General features: G+C 50.6%; 1 protein-coding gene across 5 annotated transcripts in view; it reads left to right on the plus strand.

Moving 5' to 3' along the window:
• Positions 1 to 17,200, plus strand: part of LOC138528612 (uncharacterized) — a 1,266,637-nt gene that overhangs the window by 993,619 nt on the left and 255,818 nt on the right. The gene's annotated exons all lie outside the window — the stretch shown is intronic.

Here is a 17,200-nt window from a genome sequence, read left to right on the forward strand (position 1 = left end):
GACTTACCGACTGTGATAAACCGCTTGGCTTTTCTTGTCTCTGGAGTCAAGGACGGTACCACTGTAGCAAGCGTCTCTCCCTTTCGTGGCTATAAGTGTAGGCGTACTCCATGTACCATTGACATCTGCTGCAACACACGCTGGCTATTGTTCGCAATCTTATGATTCCTTCCACAGATGCTTCGCAGGTCTGGGTCGGAAAGGTCAAGGTCGCTTCTCTCCTTGTCACCCCTTCGGTTCTCGCCGCCTTTCTCCTCCTCTTGAATTGCCACCCTGTCTCATTGTGCCATCTGATTTGCTCGTAGTGTGCAGTGTGCTCTTGTGCTCCACCTTTTATCTCTGTGGGGAAAGGAAAGGGCCCTCGTGTGTGTTAGGTTCTGGTCTATTGCCTGACTTTGCCTGACCCTTGTGTCAGGATATGTCCGGTAAACAGGTCTACTGTTAGTCCATTGTTTTCCACGGTGTGTGAAAGTGTTCGTGTCGGAAAAGACGGGTGGTGGAGTTTCCAAGTATCCTACGGGGTAGGGCAGGGTAAAGGTGTTCTATGGAATTATAACCCTTGTACTAGGGAGGTCAGTAAACTCAGAAGGGTGGGATTGGTAGGGTTTGTGAAACAAACGGGAATGACCAGGATTATTGTTGTGTAAGAATTGGGGGGATTGTGGGAACAATAGTGTTTTGTCAAGGTAGTTCACGAAAGAATAATCAGAAGGGCGTGGAGAAGAATGATTGGGATTATTTGGGTTGAAAACCACAGGAAAACAGGGATTCTGGGAGTTGTGGTTTTCGAGTGTAACGCGGTTTGGGCTCCTAGGGGATTTACCAGATATGGAGGGGTCGTTGGTTTTGGATAAGGGAAATTCTTTAGGTGGAAGGGAGGTCGAGTTGGTACAGCCTATAAAAGCATCAAGGACTTCGTCTTCCTCGTCCCTTTCTCTGGTATAATACTGCATCTCACCTGGGGAATTTCCCCAAGTATAACCCTGGGTTCCCCTACCCAGGTGATACTCTCTTGCTCGTCCACCCCCAGGGTTGGGATCTGAGAGCGCCAGCTCTTCCCAGGCCACCTGAATAAGGGATTCTCGAGGTCTACACAGGAGAATACCCTCAGGTTTCTCACACTGGGAGCTTCTCTCTCGCTCCTCAGTGCGGTCGGCTCACTGTCGCCAGCGTCCTCTTTCTGGGATTCTCTCTCATTCCTGCGGCTTCCTGATGTTTCATCAGGTAACTGGGTTGATTGCTGCTTCGTTCGCTGGATGGTATCGGTGTTGGTTTTAAGTCCGCCTGCCCACCATGTATCTTTAGTTGACACACCACCAGCTTAATTTGCCACCTCTCTGATTCCTGCATCTTGGATACGCTGTGTCTCTGGCATCGCCCCTTTCCTTCCAGTGCAAGCTTGAATGTTGCAGGCTCCGCAGTTCGCTTCTGCTCCACCTCTTTCAGGTGTTACGCAGAAATGGGGCCTCCCTTGCCTGCGTATGCGTGTGTCTCTCCCCACGTTGTTCAGCATGTACTCGCTATTCAAAGTACTCGTCTCAGTTGATTGGAGGCTTGTATTTAAATTGATACATTCTCTTTCTTCTTGATAATGGTATAGTTTGGAGAGTCCCATGTATGCCATTATGTGTAACAGGAGTCCTTGTCCCCTATAGGGATGTCTCTCCCGGTGAGGCCCCACTTGTCTTCATCCCTAGGGAGGGTGTTGCAGAGCAGGCTCACCTCCCTAACGGGAGGGATCCCCCTTGGGGAGTAAGGGCAAATTCCCTTGATTCGTCAAACAACCCAACAATGACATCTTCACGTGTATAAAATTCTGTGCTCCAAAAATGCACTTGCGAGAAAACCCTGCACATTTTTGTGTTTTGTCTAAAATGTGGTCCCCCAGAAGGCACTTTCAGTAGACACAGTAAAGAATTCCTGTAATATTCTTCTTAGCCCCTAAGGAAGGGTGGTAGTCTTGTCCTGTTTTTTCCTCTCTATGAAATGGCATTTTGGAAGCTTCACAGCCTATGGAGCGTACCCCTTTGCAGGTGGATAGTGTCGCCCCCAAGGCATCTAATGTAGGCATGTTTTGAGAGTGGTCTTTACTCTTCCACTATCTTGAAGGTCCTCTGTTAAGATGGATTTCTGGAATCTGGCCTGTTGAACAGATTTTAGGAGGCCACCCTAGTTATAGTGAAAAAGCATCTCTTAGAGGTTAGCCAAAACCCAATCAAGGTAAACGTGGAGAGCTGTCATGGTTATTCTCAGGAGAGTCTGAGTGGGCAGGTGTCCACAATGAGTACACACAGTGAAGCATACAATAATTTGGTTTAGATAGGAATGTATAAAAATACAATATTTATTCTAGGCCTTAAACATATACTAAAAAATGAAGCTAGCAGGTGATATTGCACAATACTCAATAATAAACATATATACATTCACCATACATTCTTAAAATGCATTCAATTGACTTACACACTACAAGAGGTAAGCAAAGTAACGCAGTAAAGATGGAACCAAGTCACAAGTGAATTTCCATAACTTCAGTAGTCCAATCGCTAATAAGAATGGAGCTTTGTACCCAAAAGTCAAAGGAGCCACAATGCCTCTCTCCAGAATGTATCAGTAGCAGGCAAGTTACTTGTGTTGGTGATTGGTCAAAAGAGGAGATGCAAAGATTTTTACTAGGTAAGTAAAATGTTGTCTTTCAGGTCAGATGACCAAAAGGCAGTGGAATGGAATGGTAGGATAGAAAGAGACTGGTTCTCGATGTTATTTTATGGAGGACCTACCCCCCTGATTTAGATTTTCCCAGATAACTTGATTTGTTGACTGGGGGTCGCTGGCGGTTGGATTTACCGCCTTTGCTTCCAGTGAGAGGTGCCCAAGAGCTGCGGGTGCAAGGATTCTTCCAGTTAGATTCAGATGCAAGATTCTACCCCTGGCGATGAAGTTAATGCAAGAGTCACCGGTGCAGGTCTCTTACGGAAACTTCGCAGGACGGTGGAAAGCTAGTTTCAGCGATGGCCACCGCACATAGACCACAGCAGGCGTCCTTCCATTCGCGGTTTAAGAAGCTTCCCCAGGACAGGATCCCTTGAGGATGTGAGGCTGAAATGCATAGAGAAGGTGACTTGTACCACGATCTGGTGACCACGAGGTTCTGTGTGCAAATGCGGAACAGTGATGCTTCTGGTGAAGGTAGCCACAAGAGAGCCGGTCAGTCCACTGGGTGGTCCTGGGACACTTCCGAAGGCACAGGACTTCTTGATCCTCGGGAAGGAGACCCACTAGTCCAAGTGCAGAAGCACCGCTCAGGGTCTTCAGAGATCAGCTAGTCCAACAGGGCTTCACCAGGCCAGATGCAGGAAGGGATGCCAGGCCTCTTCACAAGTCTTCTTGGGATCTTCAGTCAGCTGTTCATCTACGAGGGATTCTTGGCTCCAAGCCTGATCTAAAGAAATGACTGCAGGAGTCCTCTTATCCAAAATCCATCCTGGAAGTAAGGCCAAGCCCACGTATGGTAACGATCTGCACCATTCAGACAGCCAGTAGAGCAACGTTTGGTTTCATTCATGCCCCACACCTAGACTCTCTGTCACCACAGATAGAGTAGGACAAGACAGTCAGACAGTCCCACCCACTTCCTGAGCCACACACACACACAAAGGCAGCAAGTGCATGATCTTATATGGGATTTCTTGACCTCGCAAGGCAGAAAGAAGGCTAAACAACAATATGGCCAAAAGAAAGAAACAAAATCTTGTGGCACAGACATTTTAGGGTTCTAGCCATGTTTAGTAGCTGTACGTGGTAAACATGAATGTGCACCCAAGAAATAACGCAAACATTGTAAAAATATATCTGCTGCCACTGGCTTGTCCTTAGACGCATCAAAAAGTAACCACAAATCCCAGGTGCAAAAAGCGATGGTGAAACAAATGTATCCCCATTGCATTGCAAGACGCTGTGTGCAATGTTAAAAAGTTACAAAAATATAAAAGATGAAAGGGAAAAATAGATTCCCAGTACTAATATTCTGAAGGACTGATCAGTTTCCCCATAAAAAATTAGCAAATGTCAGGTCAAGTGAAGCTGAAGGCTTTACTTCTACTCAAAGTTTGAAATGGTTAAAAAAAACAAAGCAAAAATGTTCAGGGTCCATAAAAACCATGAAGGAAAAGTTTCCAAAAGAGACATTTTTCCTAAGATTTCCCCTCTCCAAACACCCCTGACTCCTGCTCCATATTCTCAGTGCTACTAAATGTACAGGTGTAGCACTTAGAAATGAAGCCTTGGATCCTAAATGTCATTGTGAGACAGTTGTACCCAATCCTCGATGTTCATTTAATTTTCCGTTTCCCCTGGTCTCTTTTTGACTACCTCATTTCTCACTCCTCCCATTGGGGGTTAGGGTCGCTTGGACTTGTAGAGAGGTTGATTATTACTATGCCCTTGTCTTTGGACACACTGAAGCTAGCTCCCTTGGGTACCTATCTTTGATGGGTTTATGTGTTATGTGATTGTCTTGAGTCGCTTTCTTTTGAGAGCGGCCATATCCTCCTGTGGCGAATCTTGCGGCAGGCTGCAGTTTTTTTCTGCTCGGTGGTCCCGCACCAAAAGGCCTGTAGCTCCTGTTTGAAGCACATGGGCGGAAAGCGGAGTGATATTGGGGCTTGAGCATGGCTACGAAATGTGAGCAATTTTTAACAATCTTGTGGATAACGATGGGGAGTTTATTTCTTCCAGTATCCCCTTGGTGCTTCACCCATTCACCCCCTGTTGACCACAGCAGAAGTGCTGATTCTTTGACCATGGCCTCTCTGTGCACGTGCTTAATTTTTTTTAACATGTTTTCTAAAGTCTCTCAAATTCAGCGGCATTTGATCTGTAGATGACCTTTCAGGTCATATCCTCAGTCTGCATTCTTGGAATGCTGGATTGTGTCGTTTTGGGTGTGGTTAAAACCCTGGATCCCTCGCCTCCTCCACACGTTAGTTGTGCTGGGCATGTTTCCTAATGTTTGTTGACTGCTCTGTCGCGATGTTCTCCATTTGCCACAGAGGACTCCTTGCTCCTTCATACAGGGCGCTTGAGAATAGATTTCATATATTGAGCAACCTAGCCTGCATTCCTGTCAGATGAATAATTAGGTTCTCCAGCATGGGGTCTGGCATGGATTCACATGCTCATGAATATTCCCCGTCGTCAGGCTGGGAATCCTCGGTAAAGAAAAAACCAGTATCAGTTTTGTTTCTGATCTGTCTTTCGTAGCAATAACCAATCACTGGTCTCTGCGTCATACTGACCACAGCCAATGACTGCCCTCTACCTAAGCACCGCCTCTGGCAGCCATCTTCAGATTTTTACCGCACGTTCATGTGTTGGGATCCTCGTGCTATTGCTCTCGAGCGTTAGTGCTATTTTTTCGCGCTTTTCACAAAAAACTTCGATTCTTCGGTCAAAAGAGCCTCAAGCTCCACCGATCCTACATCCGATCAACGGGGACCCGTGTCGGATTCGTCTGTGCCCCTCAAGGGTGAAGATTTCGTCGAGCTACACTTCGGAGGACTCCAGAAGCTTCTCAGGCCCGGTCTCGGAGATGGCCCAGGAGAAGGGAAGCTCGACGCCCGGAAAGCTGTTCAGGGTCTGCCCTGGATGCCAGCTGCAGAACGTCTTTAAGGAGGACGAACACTCTTTCTGCCTTTACTGCCTTCATGAGGACAAAACGCACGTGGAAAAGGACTGTGCGTTTTGCGGCAACATGTTGGAACGGACCATGAAGGACCGTCATCAACGTCTCGCCAACTGGCTGGAGGGTAAGAGCCCGTCTGGCGAGAAGAAGAAGAAATCTGAGCGGTCTTCTAAGACCTTTGAGGGCGCCCCGGCGACGGGGGCCCAACATAAGGCCAAGCACCGCGAGTCCGCTGGCACCGGGAGCGCCGAACGGTCGGGCTCTACGGGCGCCAGGCAGGGCGCACCCTCCCCGGCGCCATCAACCACGAGCCAACGCTCTGGGTCGGGTAAGAGGAAGGCCGAGCACCCGGCGAAGCTCCTGGAGAGGCCCCGGTCGAGCTCTAAGGCAGAGGAGGAGCGTGGCAGTGCCCCCTCCCTCAAGGATAAGGCGGTGAGCGCACCTAAGGTGGTGAAGGCCTTGATCCATCCGACCAAGCCCTCTATCGAAACGGTCGCGGCGGCCCTGGCCCAGCCTGTGGAGGCTGCACCAGTGGTGGCGACCTCAGGGCCCAGAATCTCCCTGCCTCCTCGGAGGGAGTCTTCTTTTGTGCCCATCGATAGGACCCCCGTGAAACCCTCCGTGGGGAAGAAGGGGGGGCAGGGCGTCGTCGTAGATTCGGCCTCAACCTCAGAAGAGGAGCTGATCGAGGTCTTAAGCCACAGCCTAGGCGTGGAACAAGACCAGCCCGTCGGAATGGGCCCCGACGCAGGTGACGACGACGACATCGTCGAGGATACCGACGGGGCCCCTGCTCGCCCGTCGGATTCCCCTCTGCCAACGCCGCGAGACAACTCGGCGGCCATTTTGTTGGCCATACAGTCCTTATGCACTGAGATAAGGACGAGGCTACCGTTACCGACGGAGGAACCTCTCCCGTCGGGGGATCCAGAACCGGGACCTTCTGGTGTTCCCCCTACCAAGAAAAGAAGGATCCATCCTCCACCTCCTTTTCAACCGTCGCGCCCCGTCCAGCCCTCCTCCCCATCCACCCGAGGGGATGATACGGGGACTGACACGGCAGCGACGGGTACGGACGACGAGGCATACGACGAGGATTTTCCGTCGTCGCCTCCCACCAGGGCTTCTCCGCCCGACGAGATCGGATCTTTCCACTCCATGATCTCCAGGGCTTCCGAGCTTTTCCAACTCTGCCCTGAGGAGAAGAAAAAGGAAGGCTTCCTTTATCAGCGGCGCGAGGCCAAGAGGAAGACGGTCCTCGCAGTGCCTCTGTTGGACGACATTTGGGATGAGGGCCTTTCCCTCCTCAAGAACCCTGCCACGACGCCAGCTAGAAGAGACCGGTACGAGAAGAAGTACCGGGTCCCAGACACGGCCCCCCTATGCCTCCGGGCGCAGCCTACCCCGGACTCCGTCGTCTCTGCGGCAGCCAGGAAGAAAGCGGGGGGGGGTGCGGCCTCCACATCGACTTCCCCGCCGGACGGCGAGGGAAAGAAATTGGATACTATGGGACGTAGAGTCATCTCGTCGGCAGCGACGACGATTAAAGCGGCCAACGCCTTGGCTATCGTGGCCCGCTACGACAGGGAGCTCTGGTACAAGATGGCTCCCCTGCTGGATTTTCTGCCGGACGACAAGAGGGCGGAGGCCCTTGAGATCCTCCAGGAAGGTGAAGTGGCTTCGGACCACGCCATCACCGTGGCGACGGACATCGCCGACGCGGGTTTCCGCCAGCTGGGCAACGGCGTTTGCCTTCGACGTCGTGGATGGCTCAAAGCTACGGACTTTCGGCAGGACGTCCAGACCAGAGTCCTGGACATGCCCTTCGACGGGAACAACCTGTTTGGGAAGACGGTGGACGATTCCCTCCAGGCCATCAAGGCGGATACTGAGACGGCCCGGGCCCTTGGAGTCCTGCAGCAACGACGGACGCCCTTTCGGAGCGGCGGAGGCAAGGGCGCCTCCAAAGGTTCCGGCGGCGGTTTCTCTTCCTTCCGTCAAGCGGCCCGCTCGTCGTCGCAAGAGGCCTACAGAGGACGAGGCAAGTCTAGCGGACCCCGCCGTCGTCGCCAAGGAGGTCAAGGCGGCAAGGCCGCGTCCAAGCAGGATTGAACCGGCCGTGGGGTCGGGCCCCCACCGAAGCACCCCGGTGGGAGGCCGGCTGGCGGGCTTCGTCAGCGTGTGGGAGTCCATCTCCACCGACCGTTGGGTGCTGGACGCCCTGGCCCGGGGCCACGCGCTCGAGTTTCAAAGAAGGTGCCCGCGCGTCCCCCCCGTGGCCAGGAAAGAACTTCACGTCCCTCAACTTCTCCTGGAGGTAAAGGCGATGCTCAGGAAGGGCGCCATCGAACTCGTCCCAAAGAGGCTTCGGGGCTCCGGAGTCTACTCGCGATACTTCCTCGTGAAGAAGAAGACGGGAGGATGGCGCCCCATCCTAGGCCTGCGACGGCTGAACAAGTTCATCAAGGCGCAGAAGTTCCGGATGGTCACCCTACAGCACGTCCTGGGTCAACTGGAGGAAGGAGACTTCCTATCGTCGTTGGATTTGGAGGATGCCTACTTCCACATTCCAATCCTAAAGGGGCACCGAAAATTCCTCAGGTTCGTGGTCCAAGGGCGTCATTACCAGTTCAAAGCCCTTCCCTTCGGACTACGGTCGGCACCCAGGGTATTCACCAAGTGCCTCGCACCGGTGGCGGCGCAGTTGCGCCGCGAGGGGATTCACGTCTACCCCTACCTGGACGACTGGCTCATCCGCGCCAAGACGAAGGAGCTCGCCGTGGTCCACACAGCAAGGACCGTCCAACTCCTCACGGACCTGGGATTCTCCGTGAACTACGCCAAATCCCACCTGGTGCCCGCGCAAGTCGCACTGTTTCTGGGAGCGAGGCTCGACACAGTGTCCCTTCTGGCCTCCCCGTCGGAGGAGAGGACCAGGACCATCTTGGGCAAAGTGCAACGGATGTTGGTGGCCGACGCGGCCAAAGTGAGATCCATCAAGTCCCTCCTCGGGATGATGTCTTCCTGCATCTACCTCATTCCCATGTGCAGGCTCCGGATGCGCCCGTTGCAAGAATTCCTGGATGCGCGCTGGATCCAGACGACGGGCAGCTTCGAAGAAAGGATCAAGCTCGACGAGAGTTTCCGACGAGCGATACGGTGGTGGGGCACCCGCGCGCATCTGACGGCGGGCATGGACTTCCAGACCCCAGCCCACCAGGAGACTGTGACCACGGATGCCTCCCTGGAAGGGTGGGGAGCGCACACCGAAAATCTGCACGCGAGGGGACTCTGGCTCCCGACGGAGAAGTCCCTGCATATCAACGTCCTGGAGCTCCATGCAGTGTTTTGGGCCCTCAGGTCCTTCCTTCCGTCCCTGAAGGGCAAGGTGGTGAGGATCTTCACCGACAACACCACCACCATGTTTTACATCAGGAAACAGGGCGGAACCAGGTCCCCAGCGCTGTCCAAGGAGGCGCAGGACCTGTGGCATTGGGCCGTCGCCCAAGGGATTTTTCTGGTGCCGTTTCATCTGGCAGGGATAAAAAACACCATCGCCGACTCACTCAGCAGGGAGCTGCGCTCGTGCCACGAGTGGGAACTACGGCAGGATCTGGTGGATCGCCTCTTCCGACGGTGGGGCACACCCCAGATCAACCTGTTTGCGACGGCTACGAACACCAAGTGCCGGAGGTTCGCCAGCAGGTTTCCCCAGACGAGGAGCATGGGCGATGCTTTCTCGTTCCCCTGGGAGGGCCTGTTCCTCTACGCGTTCCCTCCCTTGCCTCTGCTAATCCGGCTCGTCAACCAGCTCAAGAGGTCACGGTGCAGGATGATCCTCGTCGCACCTGCGTGGCCGAGGCAGATATGGTTCCCGGACCTTCTGGACTTGTCAGCGTCCCCGCCGATCAAGCTGCCGGCGGACGCGGATCTACTCTCCAGGGAAGGAGGCGCCATCCTCCACCACGACCCGAAGTCGCTGAACTTGCAGGCCTGGCTCCTGCAGCGCTAGAGTTTGGAGGATACGACATACCGGCCGATTGCAGAGAGGTTCTTGCAAAGGCCAGGGCGTCCTCGACTCTTAAATGCTACGGACACAAATGGAAGAGGTTCTCTGTCTGGTGCCACGCACAGAAGATTAACCCTCTACGGATTACGGCTCCCCAAGTACTGCCGTACCTGCTGACGCTGGCCAAAGCTGGACTGGCACACGCGTCCATCAAGATTCATCTTGCTGCGATCTCCCGATACACCAGAACCAAGGGGCGGACGTCCTTGTGGTCTCATCGTCTGGTGAAAGAGTTCATGAAGGGACTATTCAGATTGTTCCCGCCGGTGAAGGCTCCGGCCCCGGCGTGGGAGCTCAACGTGGTGCTGACCAAGCTCATGGGACCTCCGTTCGAGCCTCTGCACTCGGCCCCGTTGAAGTTTCTATCGTGGAAAACAGCTTTTCTTGTGGCCATCACCTCCGCACGACGAGTGGGAGAGATCCAGGCCCTTTCCTGCAAGGCCCCGTACTTGACTTTCCACGACACGAGGGTAGTGCTCAGGACGCACCCCTCCTTCATGCCCAAGGTACCGTCGGACTTCCATCTCAACGAACCCTTGGTGTTACCTGTGTTCTTCCCGTCGCCTTCGTCGCCGGCTGAGAGGACTTTGCACTCGCTGGATGTAGCTAGAGCGCTGAAGTTCTACGTGGACCGCACGAAGGGTTTTCGGAAGACGTCACAACTCTTTGTGAACTTTGGACCTGTCAATCAGGGGAAGGCTCTCTCGAAGGCTTCCATCTCCAGATGGCTCTCCAGCTGTATCATGTACTGTCACCGGTTGGCAAACCGACCGCTGCCTGGCCGTCCGAGAGCCCATTCCACCAGAGCGATCGCAGCTACTACGGCGTTCCTATCTGGTGTGCCCCTGCTGGACATATGCAGGGCTGCTACGTGGAGGTCGACGCACACCTTCACGAAATTCTACTGCGTCGACCGGGATTCCAGGGAGGAGTCCAGGGTCGGCCAAGCAGTGCTGCGCAACCTGTTCGCCTGAGGTGGGCCTGGTGAGGAGGTAAGATGCTTAATGTTGAGTTGATGTGATGCTTAATGTTGAGCCTTTGCCACCTCCCGTGGTGGTGCATGTGTGTACTGCTATGTATTCTTTATTCATGAGCATGTGAATCCATGCCAGACCCCATGCTGGAGAAGGAACAAGTTACTTACCTGTAACTGTTGTTCTCCAGCATGGGTCTGGCATGGATTCACATGCGAACCCTCCCGCCTACCCCTCTGCGGCTCTTCACTTGGTCATACTGCCACTTCACGTGCTTCCAAATCTGAAGATGGCTGCCAGAGGCGGTGCTTAGGTAGAGGGCAGTCATTGGCTGTGGTCAGTATGACGCAGAGACCAGTGATTGGTTATTGCTACGAAAGACAGATCAGAAACGAAACTGATACTGGTTTTTTCTTTACCGAGGATTCCCAGCCTGACGACGGGGAATATTCATGAGCATGTGAATCCATGCCAGACCCATGCTGGAGAACAACAGTTACAGGTAAGTAACTTGTTCCATATACAGCATTTGGGTTATTCCATTTACCTGGGGAGTTTTCTCTCCTGCATATCATAAGATATTCCCAGTCATGTTATGATCAAGGGACAGGGGTCCCTGTTTCCGCAATGTTGAATCCTTTGCAGCTTCTGAACTGAACGCACCTGAATTGCAGCAATATGTCTTATTATTTGCATTACTGTCATTTGCATGGTTAGGTATGAGGCTTTATCTGCACTAATCTGCAAGGTCCAAATGAGTTTCATTCAAGTCTTGTACTGTCGCGCTCTTGGAGGTCATTCATGGTTGCTGAATTAGTACGTTTAATTCTGGGGTGCACTTTGATATGTACCCTTGATGCTCTACACTTTTCTATCAGGTGATCGTCTGGGGCGGGAGGTCCTCGACAACAATGTAGATGTTGTGTGCCAATAGCACCTCTGCAACAGCATTCTCTTATTCCTGCTGTCTCTCTAAGACTGCACAAATTGAAGGTGACAAGTCTCCATTTCACCAGGCAGGAGCAAATTAAAACAACACAATGTGACCTTAAAGGAAGCACATAATCGGATACTTAATCCCTTCTTATATTGTGTATAGAACTCAATTTATAAAGATAAAAATGAGTTGAATATCCAGGAATTATAATAGGCTACACCTTATCCATTGCCAGTTAAACAAACGCCACCATCAGGTTAGCCAACATGCATATAACAGACGAGACCCGTTATTTCCAAAGCCAAGTGTTCCTCCATTTCATACACCATCATAGGAGATCAAATAGACTGCTGTAATGTCTTGTTCCTTGGTGCACACCAACACTTTCTTCAATGTATAAATGTGCTATTAAACATCACATACAGAAATGTCACCAATACCCTCAGGGAAGAGCACATTTCAAGGGTGCCAAAGAAACTGCACTGTCACCTTGTGAAAGTTAGTCTGTTTTAAAGCACTCAAATGGTCCATGGAGTGCTGCGTTAATCACCTCCACCATCCCCCACCAATGGGTTGCAATTAGGATACTGTTCCTCCAGCCCAGTAGAGCTAGCTGATCAAAGAACTAGCATATTGTCACGATTCTATTGCCAGAGCCATGGTGAACTTCATGTAACTTTTGGAAATGAAGCACTGGAATTTCCAGACGACATGAACCACCTGATCATTTTTAGGAAATTGATTCCTCTTCTTAACCACCTTTGTGTCTGCCTTTTGTATCTCAGCACTTAGTTTGCCATAAAACTATTAGCACTTCATAATACATATTTCCCATCTATGATCCTTCCAGACAAATATATTGACATGTTTTTCACACATGCCCCCAGATATATATTCTTTTCAACCACCTTTTTCTCGCAGGCTTAAAGCCCCCTGGTGGTCATCCTGAATCCTCATAGTCCATAGCCCGGGCTGGCACTACCCCACTCTTGTATGATATCAATAGGTCTATGCATACATTCATGCTCTCAGGCATATTCTCTTGTTTCCTCTTCACAAAAACCTTATAAAGTAAGATGCTGCCCTTTGTTCTCTGGTACACAGGGAACGGTTTGCTGGGGAAAAGGTTCATCAACTTGCCGGTAAGGGCAAGACCAAACAACTAATGATATTTGTATGGACCGTGGTCCTGTTCTCTTGGACACAGGGTAAGAAGCTGGTCTGATACGGGGTGAAAGTGAGGACAACCAGCACAAATATGTAAGAGTGCGAGAGGGGAATTCAATCTCGTATTCTTAAATCTAGGCAGCTGGTAATCAAAACTGCAAAGATTGAGGCATTGGAATAGTCATGTAACTTTATTTTAACACTAATGACTAAAGAGTTCCTTGCAAAAGGGTGGTTGTCCAAAGGGTGATTGCCATAGTACCCAATAATCACTAAAAAATGCACTGTCCCACTTATTGTGGGATGGGAAAACCAATACTTTTTGGGTTTTCTCTCAATTTCATGCAGTAACCCCTATTGGTCTTGGGGGTATCATAAAATGTTGTGGTGGATGTGTGTATGAACAGGACCGGGCTCGTGACGGGGCGGGCTAGGGGAGGAGGGACGAAACTGCGTTTGGGCCCACAGGGGGGGGGGGGCTGCGAGGGAGGTGCCTAGATCATGAGTAGTGAGTGCGGGGGGTGAACAATGGAAGGGTGCATAAGCGGTTCAAACCTGCGGCAAGGGAAGGAAGGAAAAAGTAGAGGTGATGCCAGGGAATAAACATTAAACAATAATAAAGGAACTGTAAAAAAACTGGTGTATAGGATCCCCGAATGAACCAGATGGATAGATCAAAGCAAGGGCCGATGAAGTAAAGTAAACAAGGGTAAAACAAATGAATGAGGGAGATGAGTAGAAAAAGGAGACATAGGTGAATGGACCAGAATAACATGTAGCAAAGAAGGAGGGAAGACAAATTGCATCAAACATTGCATATGTTATCCCATTAACCACACAGATACATCTACCAGTGGGTAGTGATTCGTGGAAAATCGTGGTTCAATGTTGTAGCACCGCGAGTTCTTGCCACTGCATTGCTTCATTCAACCCTTGTTTGCAGGTGTTCAAACGGAAAATCCACTTCTGTTCTTGAGTAAAGAGTATGGCATGGTAGTTACCTTCTCGCTTCGGGTGTTTTATTTTTTCCAAAATTGTCCATTGAAAAGACTCTGCTGTGTGTCCTTCCGCCAGAAAATGCGGAACCATAGGTGCTGTGAGTTTCTTAGTGCGGATGCAAGATCTGTGTTCAATCATCCGTTTCTTCACTTCTCGGGCAGTCATCCCAATATAGCGCAGGTGGCACGGACAGGTAATCATATAAATTACTCCTTCTCTGCAATTATGTTTCTTGTGTCTCCCCTCCCAGGATCTACTTGCAGCCTGTCATCGCTGCCCTACTAAGAGGACAGACACTATTCAATAGCACATGAAGATTGATCTTGTCCTGAAGAAGATGGTCGGTAATCAGTCATGAACCATCGAAACCAGTCAACCTTACCTGTTGTGGCTCCACCACAACATTTTATGATACCCCCAAGACCAATAGGGGTTACTGCATGAAATTGAGAGAAAACCCAAAAAGTATTGGTTTTCCCATCCCACAATAAGTGGGACAGTGCATTTTTTAGTGATTATTCGGTACTATGTCCATCACCATTTGGACAACCACCCTTTTGCAAGGAACTCTTTAGTCATTAGTGTTAAAATAAAGTTACATGACTATTCCAATGCCTCAATCTTTGCAGTTTTGATTGCCAGCTGCCTAGATTTAAGAATACGAGATTGAATTCCCCTCTCGCACTCTTACATATTTGTGCTGGTTGTCCTCACTTTCACCCCGTATCAGACCAGCTTCTTACCCTGTGTCCAAGAGAACAGGACCACGGTCCATACAAATATCATTAGTTGTTTGGTCTTGCCCTTACCGGCAAGTTGATGAACCTTTTCCCCAGCAAACCGTTCCCTGTGTACCAGTAATTCCCTACGGTTTGGGAAGGCAGTTGCCATTCTGGCTCTCTGAGCCATAATTTACCCTGTTGTTTCTTTCTGCCCTTTGTTCTCTGGCACTGTCCTGAGTTGGTTTACCTCCTACCTGTCGGGCAGACATCAGGCCGTCCTGATGAACACGTTGTGTTCTAACTACTCTGAGTTTTCCGCTGAGTCCCCCAAGACTCCATCCCATCAGCACTCCTTTTTAATCTTTACATGGAGCCTGTGGGTTACACTCCTCACAGTCCCTGATATAGCCATCCACCAATATGCGGACGATGCTCAGATGTACATGAGAATAAAAAGCACACAGGACATGTCGTCTCCGCGATTGCCATGCCATCATCCAGTCCTGGATGTCGACTGCCTACCTCAAACTTAACCCAGCCAAGACCGAATTTGTCGCCATTGGTCCCCCCGCTTAACAACTTGTCCAACAATGGCTCAATGATATGCGCTTAGCAGGATTTAATATGCAGCACTCAGCTGCAGCAAAATCCTTAGGCTTCACTGCTGCTAGCAGCCTGTCCTTTAGGAGCACATAGCCAAGAAGGCCCAAACTGCCTGGCTCCAAATCTACACCCTTCGCAAAATCAAACCCTTCATCCCAGCGCAGGACTTCCAGACTGTAGCGCAGGTCTTTGAGGACTCACACATAAATGGGGAAAATGGCATCTTGACAATGCTTACAGCGGCTCACTTGGCTCCCCTAAACGCAGTCCACCACACTGCAGCACGTCTTATTATGGGTGTGCAGAAATGCAGAGATTTGACTGGATCATTCCTGTCCTACGCAAACTACATTGGCTTCCTCTCCAAGCTAGTAGTCTGTTTAAGACTGAATGTATCATCTACAAACAAGAGTACCACACCAGCGTACCTCGTTGCGCTGCAAATCGACCAACCTGCTCGATTAAATTCAAGATTTGACTGCAAACGGGGGACACGCAAACAATCCTTCTCTTATCACACACCCATCCTCTGGCGCTCGATAACAGTATCGACTTACAATGCCCCCACAATCCTCCAATTTCACAAATCTCTCAAAACGTGGCTTTTTCAACTGAACTCGACCATGGACTAATCCCATTGAATGCACAGAACGCAACTTACTGTACTGCGCTAGTATTGGAAATACCAGCCCACACGCTGGCTGCCCCAACCTTGTATGATATGATATGATAGTTTATTTATATAGCGCCTATACACAATGGGCCTCATTACGAGTCCGGCGGTAACCTGCCGGTTTTTCCGGCTCGGTTACCGCTGGACTCATCTTACCATTCTGCCTCTGTGATTCCCTGAATTGCCGGGGCATTACAACCCCGGTGACCCGGGAATTCCGGAGGCGGAATTTGGTAAATCCCCATTCCCATTGAGTCCCACAGGACTCAATGGGAATGGGGCCCATGGAAACACCGGCACCGTCTTGTGATGGTGCCGGTGTTTCCACGTCCGCCTGCAGGCGGGCGGTGTTAAACCTGCCAGGTCAGACCTGGCGGGAATGACACCTCCGCCTGCAGGACTCGTGATCACCCGGTATGGAAACAGTGGCGGCGGGTTTACCGCCACCGTTATTTCCATACCGGGTGACATGTAATGAGGCCCAATGTGTTTCAAAACGCTTCAAGGCAAGGTAGGGAACAAGGGAAAATACAATGACATGCTTACAGGCCATGAACAGCAAGTATGTGAAATTAACTATCGTATTCCCCCTGTCGACATTTCAGATAGTGCAAGAGCTAAGACATAGATAAGGATTTCAGATAGTGCAAGAGCTAAGACATAGATAAGGAAGGGAGGGGGAGAGTGGGAAGGAAATGGAAACAAACAGTCAACTACCGTACTAGGCCTGATGACATTTCTGGTAGAGCCGGAGAAAAACAAAAGGTGAGGGAGAGGGGTGCAGAAAGGGAGGGGAGGAACAAAACAAGCGACTATCGTACTAGGCCAGATGACATTTCAGATAGTGCTGGGGGTGGTGAGGGAATGCTAGGGGAAGGGGTGAGGGAAAGGAGACAGACGAGGATGCTATCATATTAGGTCTAGGGACAATTCTGATAGATAAGTGCATAGAAGAAAGTAAGGGGGGAGAGGAGGGGATAGGAAAAGGGATAAAATGGAGAGGAGGAGAGAACAGAGAGTAAGCAGTCAAAAAGAGTGGAGAAGCAAGAGGGGAGAGTGAATACAATTGCAGAGTCAGTAGTAACACATAATGTTGCAAGCCAGGATACAAGATGAAGATGGGAACAGCATGATTCATGGCCGCCATGAATACAAGATGCAAAGGAAGTCCAGCATGAGAGTTGAGAAAGGGTGACGCACTGTGAATCAATGAAGTCCATAAAAGTCAAATCCAGCATTGGTCACAAGACGGTGATGGTGAAACCAGAATGTATCGGGACAGACTGCTCCAGAAGTAGGCTTGAGAGGGAGAGGGGGAGCAGGATATAATCATATATCATATCATTGTACAGCACTGCACTGCTCTCAAGCTA

The sequence above is a fragment of the Ambystoma mexicanum genome, chromosome 7q (assembly GCF_040938575.1).
Source record: "Ambystoma mexicanum isolate Mex_15411 chromosome 7q, UKY_AmexF1_1, whole genome shotgun sequence".
NCBI classification, from domain to species: domain Eukaryota; kingdom Metazoa; phylum Chordata; class Amphibia; order Caudata; family Ambystomatidae; genus Ambystoma; species Ambystoma mexicanum.